Source organism: Bufo gargarizans, chromosome 3, assembly GCF_014858855.1.
Source record: "Bufo gargarizans isolate SCDJY-AF-19 chromosome 3, ASM1485885v1, whole genome shotgun sequence".
NCBI classification, from domain to species: domain Eukaryota; kingdom Metazoa; phylum Chordata; class Amphibia; order Anura; family Bufonidae; genus Bufo; species Bufo gargarizans.
The window spans coordinates 110,673,070-110,686,367 of record NC_058082.1 but is presented as its reverse complement, the minus strand read 5'-3'; positions in this window follow the sequence as shown (position 1 = coordinate 110,686,367).

Here is a 13,298-nt window from a genome sequence, read left to right as displayed (position 1 = left end):
AAGCCAATTAGACTTCCAGTTATGATTTGGAATATGGAAGAAAACGCAAACAACATAAAAAACTCAATTGAGATGTTGACTTTGATGGAACCCAGTATCCAGTGCCGCAAGGTAGCAGATCTAAGCAGAGAGCCCCACATACATAATAATCTTATCTGTAAAGGTTTGAAAAACGTTTTCAAAACTTTTCTATGAATATCAAATAATAAGGCTAGTTTCACACTAGGAACAGCCTGCCTGGTCTCTCTTATGGAGACCGGTGGAGATCCAGCAGCAACCCGGCAAACATGCTGACAATCGGCCAGATGAGAACTGCTGTGCGCAGTGGTTTTCGCCCGAACGATTCTCGGTATGTTTACCATGTTGCAGCCAGATCTCCACTGATCCCCATATGCAGTGTGCGATTGCATTTTGTGTTTTGACATTTATATCTCTATTTCGCCACAGCAATCTGCACCTGCTAGGGGTTGTGCGGGCTGAAATTTTCCATATTTTTCTCTTTGTAGTACGTATTGGAGGCGTGGCGATCTCCAAGCAGTCAAGCACACCTGTCCAGTTAATCTGCCCCCTGGAGGCTGGTTTTAAAGTCAGTATAAAACTGAGTCTGCTTATACAGCACCTACCAGTAGCCATTAGGCTCCAGGAGAAGTATAAAGTGGGCTCAGCATGCATGTGAGTACTTGCATCCCTGGATCCGATGAAAGCTGTAATGGCACCGGACGGGGTTAAAAGCAGAGTGTGCTTGGCGTGCATGCTGTACCTGCGCTCCCTGGACTTTATGTGGCTGTCATGGCCCATAAAAGGTAGGAACTAGTGTTAGGGACCACTCATGAAGGCGACCTTGACGTGGTGAGTGGCTTATTACGCTTTGGCCAAAATGTACACCAATGCCTTATTCAACATCCAGCATAAAGGCAGGGCAGAGTGCTGGTTGCAGTGTGCGATTGCATTTTGTGTTTTGACATTTATATCTCTATTTCGCCACAGCAATCTGCACCTGCTAGGGGTTGTGCGGGCTGAAATTTTCCATATTTTTCTCTTTGATCCCCATTATAGTTTAATGGGGACGGACGAGAACGCAGTGGCTTCCAGCAATACATAGTTTAATGGATCCGGATGGGAACGGAATGGCTTCCGGCAACGGCGGATATATAAATACATAGAAATACGGGCTGTATAGAGTTACTGTGCTACAGAGTTTTTAATCATGATGATTCATTATCAGGGGCTTGGATTATTCTAAAAATATCTACCTATTAAAATTTTGGTTACTGTAGTGCTGTTTTTTATCATGTCACCCTCCCCCTTTTTCCCATCAAACTGTTCCTATTATAGAGGACCTGTCACCTCATCTGACATGCATGTTTTAGTAACTACTTGCATTCCCCATGTAATAAAAATTCAAGAGCATCGATTCTTATAACTCTATGTTGTGCCATTCCTCTGTTATTCCTATTAGAAGTTTATGCATTAAGTGTAAAGGAGGCCACAGCACTCACCGGAGCACTGTAACCTATTTAAACAGCTAATCAGTGGCGGGGCTCCACCGATCTGATATTGGTGACCTATCTTGTGGCTAGGCCATCAATAAAGCATCTTCTTCAGTGGTGTAAGCAGCGATGACTAGAAGCAGAACATAGTTGTAGAAGTAGGTCCCTCATCCAACATGAAATCTTTAATGAAAGGCACATGAAGAAAATATTAACTGCATAGATTAATAAGTAATATCAGCTGATTCATAATAAATCCCAGAAGTGTAGCGACAGATGGAAAAATACTCTGCAATTACTAGACCAGAGGTACTGGATTCTTAAAGATCCACTGTAAAAAATACATGATATTATACTTAATGTATATAGAGAAGAAAAGGCAGCTCTCACCTGCTCCTCCTTGCCCTGAGCACGGAAACAGCTCCTTATTTGTATTCAGAAATAAAACATAGAATCCAGCTATGTCTTGTAGTAAAGAGGAATACTTTATTGAAGCGATAAAAACTCCCTGTACAGGACAGTCTCATCTACGCGTTTCAGACCCTTGTGTCAGACCACCAGTGTCATGAGTAAGGACCAAAAAATAAGGGTCTGAAACGCATAGACGAGACCGTCCTGTACAGGAAGTTTTTATCGCTTCAATAAAGTATTCCTCTTTACTACAAGACTTAGGCTACTTTCACACTAGCGTTTTGGGCGGATCCGCAAAACGGATCCGTTACAATAGTGCAACCATCTGCATCCGTTCAGAACGGATCCGTTTGTATTATCTGTAACATAGCCAAGACGGATCCTTCATCAACACCATTGAAAGTCAATTAGGGACGGATCTGTTTTCTATTGTGCCAGAGAAAACTGATCCGTCCCCATTGACTTACTCTCCAGAGCGGAATGGAGATGGAACGAAGGCAAACTGATGCATTCTGAGCGGATCCCTATCCATTCAGAATGTATTAGGGTAAAACTGATCCGTTTTGGACCGCTTGTGAGAACCCATGACCAGGTTATTGTCCATTCTTATCGGGGAATAACTATAACTTCCCCACCCCAGACCTCCCCCGTTCCAGCTCACTGCCTTATGCATAATGAAGAGACCGATTTTGGATTTAATGGCCACAGCAGCCGTTTATTCCTAAATATTGGATACATAACCATCAGAAACATCAATCAAATTAAATAATATTAAATAACAATAATACAGTATTCTCTTCCCCCCTGACGGGGAAGGTCCTCGAAGCCCCAACTTTATAAACACGCACTTGGCCAGACTGGCGCCTCCGTACTGCCTCCAGCCGGAAAAACGCCAGCTCGGAGACCAACTCACAGACGCCTTCTCCACGAGCCAACAACACCAACCATGGGAGTCCAGCCCTCCACCATTGAGGCCCTCCCATCCTCCATAAGCATCAGTGTCACCAACTTTGAGGTACCTCCCCCTGCCAGCGACTACCGTGACATAGAAACACCCAGCAGTTTGTCCCATCCCCCATCCCGTGAAAGGCGAACCCACCTGTTCCATCCCTGTAGCATTTTTTTTTTTTTATAATAAATATTTTTTTTTTTTTAAACAAGCGCTTCCAATTATTTTTTTTTGTTTCGTGTCCCCCCACCCCAGAAGATCTATATAGGGCGGGAGGGCGGGAGTTCTCTGGTCAGAATCCAGGTACTGACCACTCTGACCCGTCCTATTGATTAACTATTCGCCCGCCTTTTTCTAACTCCTCCCCCCCTTTCCCCGCCACACTAGCATTTTGAATTTATTAACCCTACGCTTGCCACCAGCCCCTCTGTGGCCAAAATCCTGTCATGTCGGCCTCCCCTAATGGTGGCCCAGTACGGCCTCCCTTGATGGATCTCACAAACGGAAAGCCAAAACGTCAGTGTGAAAGTAGCCTGAGCTGGATTCTACATTTTGTTTCTGCATACTTAATGTATATAATGCTTCTGTGCACCGGCTTTTATATCTAAGGACAGATGAAATGCAAAGATGTTTGGTACTCGGTTACTATAGATAAATGTTTTATTGAATGAACTTTCTTCAATTGCCAGTAACCAAGACTGTTCTGGTGTTTTTATGTATTTAACAGGAGTTTGTCAGTAGTTTTTCACTTCTCCTCCTTTCTGTTGTGAGTGACAGCTGTAGTATCCAACCAGAAGACTGCTACTGCTGTCATTCAGAGCAGCTCAATGCATAGAGCACCTTACAGTGAATCCCTGCCTCCAGTGCACTTAAAAAGCAGAATCTGGCAGAATACAATTTCATATTCACACTACTCCTGACACAAAAGGTATGTTTGTTCTGCTCTCCCAGGTCTGTCAGGAGATTAGCATGTTAACAGATTACCTTTAAATCAAGTAGACAACTGCACATATTAAAAAGCACCTGTCACCTCTCCTGACATGTCTGCTTTAGTAACTACTTGAATTTCCAATGTAATCACAATTCTGAATCATCTATTTTTGTGTCTCTATGTTGGGCCGTGTATATATTTTTGCTAGTACAAGTTAGGAAGGAATTGGCAGCAGCTTGCAGTAAAGATACAGATGGGTGATACCAGTTAGGGGTGTGTCCCTGCACAGTCTGACAATGGCAGCACCGATTGGACAGAATCAGACACACCTACTAATGGTAACGCCCAGCAGTAACTTTACTGTAGACTTCTGAAAATGTATTTGTAAACTTCTAGAAGGAATAATACAGGCATGGAAGATCATAGAGTCATAGGAATAGATGATCCAGAATTGTTATTACATGGGGAACGCGAATAGTTACTAATAATCATTCAAAATATCTGTCCTAAAAATATGCCCTATGCATTATTGTTAGTTGTTGTGTATGGCACTGGTGGGAAATGGGGAGTTATTATTCATTTCTGAATCTATGACAGAAGAAATGTAGAATTATATGTCCTATTTCAAGCGAATGGATGCCTATGCGCCGCTACACTTCGGGGTAGCAGTGCATGAACAGTCATTGCTCCAGAAGTGAAAGCGGTGTCTTAGCACTTCCGCCACTACTTGGAGCAGCAGTTCAGGCATGAGATTTTCAGGGCCGGGTGAGATGTCAGGAGAACGCCATCAGTTTCGGGGCACCCCATCGCAGGTGCAGAGCAATGCTTGATGAGACAAGTGGATTCTTACAAAACAATTCGCTCATCTCTACTGCAGAGTATAGCATGCTGTACACAAGACTATGAGATTTCCAATTTAACTTGGTTATAAGGAATGGAAAAATATAAGAAGCATTTTATTATGTTAACCAGATCAGCTTCAAAGGCTCCTCCAGCGATGGGTATACAAATTAGACATGGCAATCAGAAAACCATAGGGGACTGGCAAGGCCTTCTTATGTCTGGCTGAGAGCTAACCCTGCTTTCCTCAATAATCTTCAACCATTCCGCCAGAGGACAGATAAAACACAGTCAGCTGCGGGTACCCGGCATTGTCCCATGAGGAGAGAAGAAAGGAGGAATGGAACATTCAAGTGTATTTCTATCTCGAGAAGTCTACTTTTCCTTTTTGGAGAACTTTTTTTTGTAATATTTTATTTGTTATTCCATGACTATAGGAATACAGGTGAAACTCGAAAAATTAGAATATCGTGCAAACTTCATTTATTTCAGTAATGCAAATTAAAAGATGAAACTAACATATGTGATAGACTCATTACATGCAAAGTGAGATATTTCAAGCCTTTATTTGTTATAATTTGGATGATTATGGCTTACAGCTTATAAAACCCCAAAGTCACAATTTTGAGGTACCCTTTGCTCAGGGGGTATGGATTAATTAGCTCAGTGGCGTTGCTAAGGCTGGTGTCACCCGGTGCGGTAGAAAGTGGTGTCACCCCCCCGGGACGTGTCGTGTAGGGGACGTCCATCAAGCTCCGCCCTGCCAAAGCAGCCGCGCCGCTGACATCCCTTCACGTCCTTCAATAAGCCTGCCGACCGACCCAAGGGGAAAGGGTTTGGATAGTAAACAGACCGCTGACGTGGGAGGGGGGGCTAAGCAGACAGATTGCCAACAGGGGGTATTTTTTGAGGGGGGTTTCTAGCAGGCAGATCGACAAGGGGGGGGGCAATTTATTTATGTGGAGGCAGTGTGGGGGGGATATTACTTAAAGGGGTTCTGCACTTTGTTTTAACTGATGATCCCCGCCAATCAGCTGTTTGAGAAGGCAGCAGCGCTGGCAGTAGTGCCGCGGCCTTCTCACTGTTTACCCCTGGCCCAGTGACGTCACGACTAGTGTCAACTAGCATGGGAGGGGCTAAACTCTGTTCACTTGAATGGAGCTTAGACGCGCCCAGGCCAGTTGATACTAGTCGTGATGTCACTGGGCCAGCAGTAAACAGTGAGAAGGCCGTGGCACAGCAATAGCGCCGCTGCCTTCTTAAACAGCTGATCGGCGGGGGTCCCGGGTGTCGGATCCCCGCCAATCAGATGCTGATGATCTATCCAGAGGATAGATCATCAGTTAAAACAAAGTGCAGAACCCCTTTAAATAATATCCCCCCCCCCCACACTGCCTCACATTAAATAAATTGCCCCCCACACTTCCCTCCATTATGTAAGTTGCCCCCACACTGCCCTCCATTATGTAGTTTGCGGCATTTTCAGGAAATGCACTTTTTTTTTTAAATCAGATCTTTTTTTATTGAACGTTTTGATAAACATTACATTATCCAATTTTCAATTTACAATTAAGGCAATCCAAATATTAATTGCATAGATCATCCCTTGCTGTTCTATATCACTAATACACAATTTTACAATATAACTGTTAGCATTAAAGTGCAATTCCACCTTCTGTTCAAGCTTTAACCTGTCTGGACCTGAAGGCCCCAACCCCCCCCTAAATATAATAAATACTATAATGGGGTATTAAATTAAATATAAATATAAAGTAAATATGCTCTCTCTGCGCTACCTACCACCCCTCCTCCTCCCTCAGGCGTGGCAGTGGCAGGTCTGGCTGGCTGTGTGGGTGAGTCACTGCCCAATCCTTTAGCTCCAGACTCGAGTCCTGGGCCTGCCGTGGCGCCACTCACCAGGTAGTCACACCCCCTTCACCACGTGACGGCCAGGCCGACGTGCTTGCGAGTGAGTAAGGAGAACTCCGGCGGCCGGCGGGTGACACCCCATCAGACTGGTGTCACCCGGTGCGGCCCACACCCACTGCACCCCCCTCGCAACGCCACTGAATTAGCTGACTAGAGTTGTAACACTTTGAGCATAGAATATTGAAACTTTTCACAAAATTCTAATTTTAAGCTGCATTAATGCAATTCCTTTTAATTTGCATTACTGACATAAATGGACTTTTGCACGATATTCAAATTTTTCGAGTTTCACCTGTATGGTAAATTCTGGAAATAATCCTTATAGTTGTGATCATTCTCAGCCTAGTGACAGATGTGTCTATCCATAAATAACGCATGTAGTGATTCTATGAATAGGGAAACAATTGAATTTTCTAGATTCGTAGATCACACCACGTGTAAGCAAATCTATTAACATGAAATGTAGTGCACAGGTCTATTACACTGCCAAGCCATTGTTCCAAGGTCTGTTTTAAAGGGCCAAACAGTGGCTTACAGTATAGGTTGGTCATCCAACAGGTGGCACTAGAGAGCCAGCTTTTGGCCTCTAGGAAAGTGCTTTTTTACACTGCTATGTATAGGCATGCTGGTCACTATCCATGGTGCTGAAATTAAGAGTGCAAACAAGGTCCAGAATATAAAGATGTTGTCTAGGTGTCCATATCTGTTGACTGAAAGAATGAGTGCAGAGTACTCTCATTAGTGCAGAGTAGAGAGTACTAGCTTAACTGGGTGAGAGGCCTCGGTCAGGATTTGGCGGTGGGTACTATCTCTCCTTGGGGAGAGAGCACCTTACTTGGCGTGAGGGGGCTTATAGGCCATACATGCTCCTCTGGAACTTTGGGAAGAAGGGGGGCAATCATCCCCAAAACGGCTCTCTGCAGATGAAGTGCTGACTTATCTATTATCCAACTCATATCTCAAGGCCTATTTAAAGGGTTGAACATTGACGTATAGGATAACTGCCTTACATTTAATGGCAACAACTAAGAGTACATATAATGCACTGGAAATTTTCTTTTTTTTTCTTCATTCTTTGGAAGGAATGGAAATAAAACCATAATTATCATTATCTTGACTTCAGTTTTTTAGGTTTCATTTGAAAGTTGTCTTCACTGGTGTCATTTTGGCATACACACGACTTAGGCCTCATGCACACGAACGTATTTTCTTCCCGTGTCCGTTCAATTTTTTTTGCTGTATATGGAACTATTCATTTCAATGGGTCCGCAAAAACCCCCAGAAGTTACTCCATGTGCATTCTGTTTCCATATGTCCGTATTTCCGTTCCGCAAAAAAAAGGAACATGTGCTATTATTGTCTGCATTACGGACAAGAATAGGACTATTCTATTATGGGCCAGCTGTTCCGTTCCACAAAATATGGAATGCACACGGACGTTATCTGTTATTTTTGCGGACCGCAAAATACATACGGTTGTGTGCATGAGGCCTTTGCTGAGTTCACATCACTGTTTAGTTTTCCGTTCTTCTGATCCATCAGAAGAAGAGAGAGAGAAAAAAAATGGATCCTGTAAAAAAACTGATCCTGTTGAATCAGTTGTCATCCGCTTGAGCCATCTCAGTCTGAGATCCATTTTGCTAGACGGGGAAAAAAGTACTGCATGCAGGACTTTTTTTCCTGCCTTAAAAACGGATCTCAGACAGAGCAGTGTGCAGCAATGTACATGTATGACCAATTTCACAAAACTCACAAAATGTATAAAGCAGCATGTGTCATTGAGGGCTAAATAAACAGCATACAGGGCTATCTTTAGTTGAACACCAATCTCCATGCTTGTAGTTAACACCAAGCGGTGCAAATGTAGGGAGTAAGGCCTCTTGCATGCGACCGTATGCCCTTCGAGATATACGGTCCATGAGCGGGCCATATGTCCAGGAGAGGCATTGATCATGCGCACAGGAGTACACAGCATCATAGATTACAGTGATGCTGTGGACATCAGGCCGTCCGCAGGGCTATTGTCCCACACTCATATGATCTTATGAGTGTGGGACAATAGTCCCGCGGGTGGCCCGACGTACACAGCATCATTGTAATCTATGATGGTGTGCGCTCCGGTGCGCACGATCAATGCCGCTCCTGGACATATGGCCCGCTCATGGACCATATATCTCGGAGGGCAAGAGGCCTAAGGATAATTAAAGCACAGGCACTATACGTGCTTCATTTTCAGTGGGTGGCATCTTCAAGTTGTTCTGAAATTTTATTTAAAAAAAAAGACAAAAAGACAAAGACAAGACAATAAAGACACAATTTTTTACAAAATGCTTTATTCTAGGGAAAACAATATTTTAAAAAGATAGCCAGTATCGACCTATACTATACAATTAACACATTTTTTTTCTCTCATGGTGAAAGCCATGAAAAAACCCAAAGGGATAAAATTTTACTATGAACTCCAAAACAGTAGCAGTAAAAACTATGACAAAAACAAGCCCCCATAAACCTCCATAGATGGTAAACAATTTTGGCATCTGTAGTATGTATTTGTACTGACCTGGAGAATAAAGTTAACTTCAACTATACCACACCTTTTTTGCAAAATATAATTTTTAGTGTGATATTAACATAATTATTGTTTGTTCCCAGTACAATAATTGCTACCATTCACTGGTTCCGGAGTCTTACTACTACAGTCTGAAGAAACTGCCAGAATGAGTACCAGCACATTCATATTAATACCACTGAATTGTAATTTGGCTTCGTTCACGTGACATATAGGACTGTTGGTAAATCTACTGCTATCTAACACTAACCTGCTAAATATGAACAATCCTGACCCCATGGGACAAATTTACAAGTTCAGCCTTGCTGCAGCATTAAGGGATATAGATCATTACGAACTACCCAGAGCTCAACAAAGGTACTTCTGAAGCAATTATCTGCAATATCTTGTATTTTCTATATTGCCGATGTTCACATTTATGCAACACATATTTTATTAGCTTGTGCAACCAGTAAATGCTATTAATTTTTTCCTAGTAATAAGGTAGTTGCAGGTCTAGGCAGAAGTAGACACAGGACTGTTTGCAAAGAGCTTTCTCATTAAAAGCTGTGCAGTGTACAAGTATACACTGTATAGATAACCTTCTGAATAAAACATCTTTTGGTAAAATATATCTCATTTAATAGAGAAAGCACAGCATGAGAACATCAGTGTTGTTATGAATTATGCTCTCTAATATTTCCAGCCATTTAACCCTTTCCATACTACAGCTAGTACTGGACCATGTGCACTGTCCTAGTAGCTCATGTTCCTAGCCTTTATTCTAGAGTGGGGGTCCCTCTGTTTCTCATTATTGTGGTTTGGTTTCACACAGGTACCCCTTATATAAGGAGCATATAAGGAGCATATAAGGAGCATATAAGGAGCTAGTGATAAATGAATGAATAAGTCAAACTCTACTTTTTTTTTTTTACTAAGCAGCAAAATTTGGTCTGCAACTCTGCATCAAATATGGTGGAGTTTTTTTTTGTGGGATGTAAAAGGTGCTTATTTTTCTGTAAAATACTACATTTTCTGAGCCTTCAAATAGTAAAAGAGCTGCATTGTTAAAAGTGTAGCTTGGAGGCTAGGATGGTGTAGGTGCAGGACCTGTGATGACATCATCAAAGGTCCTTCACCGCCTAGAAGAACTGCAGGAGAAGGTCTGCCCTTCCAAGGTTGAGAGTAAAATGGAGTGGATAGAAGAAGGTCCTCCCTTGGAGTCAGTAATGTAGGCTGTTTTGTGTATGGCAGGCTACAATGTAGTGGGTAAAAATAGGTCCTCCCTCTGGAATCAGTATTCTAGGCTGAACCCTAACCCTAAACCATAACTACTAATCCCCAACCCTAACCCTAGCCCCTAACACTAACTTCTAACCCTAAAACTAGAACTAACCCGTACCACTAAACCCTAACCCACACAGCGCATTCAGACCTAAAAATGTGCTTAAATGTTTTGCCTATGTAGCCTTGAGCCACATGAATATTGGCGACATGTGACCAATTACATCATGCCTCCTTTTACCCACTGCATTCTAGCCTCTTCCCTTCCTCCAACTTCAGCTTCACTACTCCTGTCCTGCAAGTCTCCAAGAGAGGTGGGAAATATTGGAACAATACCGCTGCCAGGGGGATGGGTGGTCAGGGGACAATTCTGCTGTCAGAGTGAGAGAGGTTATCAGAAAACAATACTACAGCCAATGTGGGAGGGGTTGTCAGGGAACAATACTACAGCCAGTCAGAGTAGTAGTAGAGTAGTAGTAAATTTCCTATGGGTCTGCAGTGCCGATTTCATTTAGGTCCCCACAAAAATAATCCTCCATATTTACGCCACAATAACCAAGTGCTGTACAAGTATGATGATAGGTGCAGAGCAGTAATCCAGAATGCTGAATTAAAGCTCCTGCTCTTGAAGTATGGCAGGAGCAGGTCAGTTCTCAGAGGAGAAGACAGAAGCGTATTTTTTAACTTCTTTCTGCCATTTACTTTGCTCATTGGATATGTCGTTTCCTACAGTGCAGCTGGTGATATCGACAGGTCACAGGTTGGGGCGGCGAAATACTTATCTTACCCTGGGTGTAGACAACCCACACTACGCTACTGAGATCACTGATAAAATATATGATGACGTAATGCAGTCCAAAACATTTGTGTTTGATTTTTCATTGTAGTTTAATAAGTTAAAAGTTAATGAAAACATGGAACATCTGGATATCTCACTGAGGACTTCCCAAATGAGATCTGATAAAAGAATGTAACTATTGTAAATGTAAGTAAAAAATGCAGATGTTGAGACAAACATGAAAAAGCCCTTCCTGCATTATGGGTTCTGAAGATGAAATGGAGCAAAAGGTAAATTCTGCAGCTTTGATCTTCTTGGAGCACTACTGAGAATTAATTTACATGTTTGATTTCCCCATTCCCTGATCTTCTCTTTTCCCTTGTGTACAGGTGAATCATAATACATTATGGCATATTCAGGCCTATGGTTTAACTCTCACATGATAACAATTGCAGGGGAATTTAGAGATCTTCAGATATAATACTGTGTTTCCTCTGGAAAAATGGGAAAGATCTTACTTTTATGGGAACATATATAAAACTAATCCTACATAATGGCCTGTGATGTAACTGTCTTCTATCAGATATTTGACAATTGTTTGTATTTTTATTCATTTTCCTCTATTCCTCCATTGGATTCTATTGACCAGGTCGGTAATGGTCATTAAAAAACAACCACATGCAAATTTAGGCATAAACCTATGGAAAAAATAATTGATAGATTTATGAATATATTCTTGTACATTGTACGTTGTTATAGTCACATCTGCCTGCATGGAACAAATATTGGGTTTCAGATGTAAAAAGTAACTTAATAAGGGAGTAAAAATGGATGTAATTAAGAAATCCCTCATGGACTTTGTCCGGGCCATTTCATTTAAAGGTAATGTGTCATCAGAAAATGACATTGTTATGTTACACATATTTTAAAACATTTTTGGTAATTTTATTTTTAAGTTTCCATGTAATTATCAATCCTAAAATCCTGCAGTTTTTGCATTGGCAAAGTCAATGAGGTTAGCTCCTGTCCATTGTGTCTATGGCCTATGGTGGCAGCTGTAAAGAATATCTCTAAATCCTATTAAGAACAGCTCAGACAAGATGGCTGCCGTCATAATCTTGTTCAGGAAATGGAATAAAAAAAATCTAAAAGAAAATAAACACAGATTTCAATAAAATGAGATGTGTCACTATCTGGTTTTAACGGGAATAGCAAATTATAGGTGACGCATCCCCTTTAATATTAATTCATTTTAATGAACCCATTTTCTACCCCTTGTTTGCTAACAATACAGAAAAGAAGGAATTCCTGCAATGATATTTGACATTGAATAGCAAAGTGAACTGGTATGCCTACGCATATACAGTATACACTCACCTAAAGAATTATTAGGAACACCATACTAATACATAGTGTTGGACCCCCTTTCGCCTTCAGAACTGCCCTAATTCTACGTGGCATTGATTCAACAAGGTGCTGATAGCATTTTTTTGAAATGTTGGCCCATATTGATAGGATAGCATCTTGCAGTTGATGGAGATTTGAGGGATGCACATCCAGGGCACATAGCTCCCGTTCCATCACATCCCAAAGATGCTCTATTGGGTTGAGATCTGGTGACTGTGGGAGCCATTTTAGTACAGTGAACTCATTGTCATGTTCAAGAAACCAATTTGAAATAATTTAAGCTTTGTGACATGGTGCATTATCCTGCTGGAAGTAGCCATCAGAGGATGGATACATGGTGGTCATGAAGGGATGGACATGGTCAGAAACAATGCTCAGGTAGCCCGTGGCATTTAAACTATGGCCAGTTGGCACTAAGGGGCCTAAAGTGTGCCCAGAAAGCATCCCCCACACCATTACACCACCACCACCAGCCTGCACAGTGGTAACAAGGCATGATGGATACATGTTCTCATTCTGTTTACGCCAAATTTGGACTCTACCATTTGAATGTCTCAACAGAAATCGAGACTCATCAGACCAGGCAACATTTTTCCAGTCTTCAACAGTCCAATTTTGGTGAGCTTGTGCAAATTGTAGCCTCTTTTTCCTATTTGTAGTGGAGATGAGTGGTACCCGGTGGGGTCTTCTGCTGTTGTAGCCCACCTTTCTTTCCCATTCTGACATTCAGT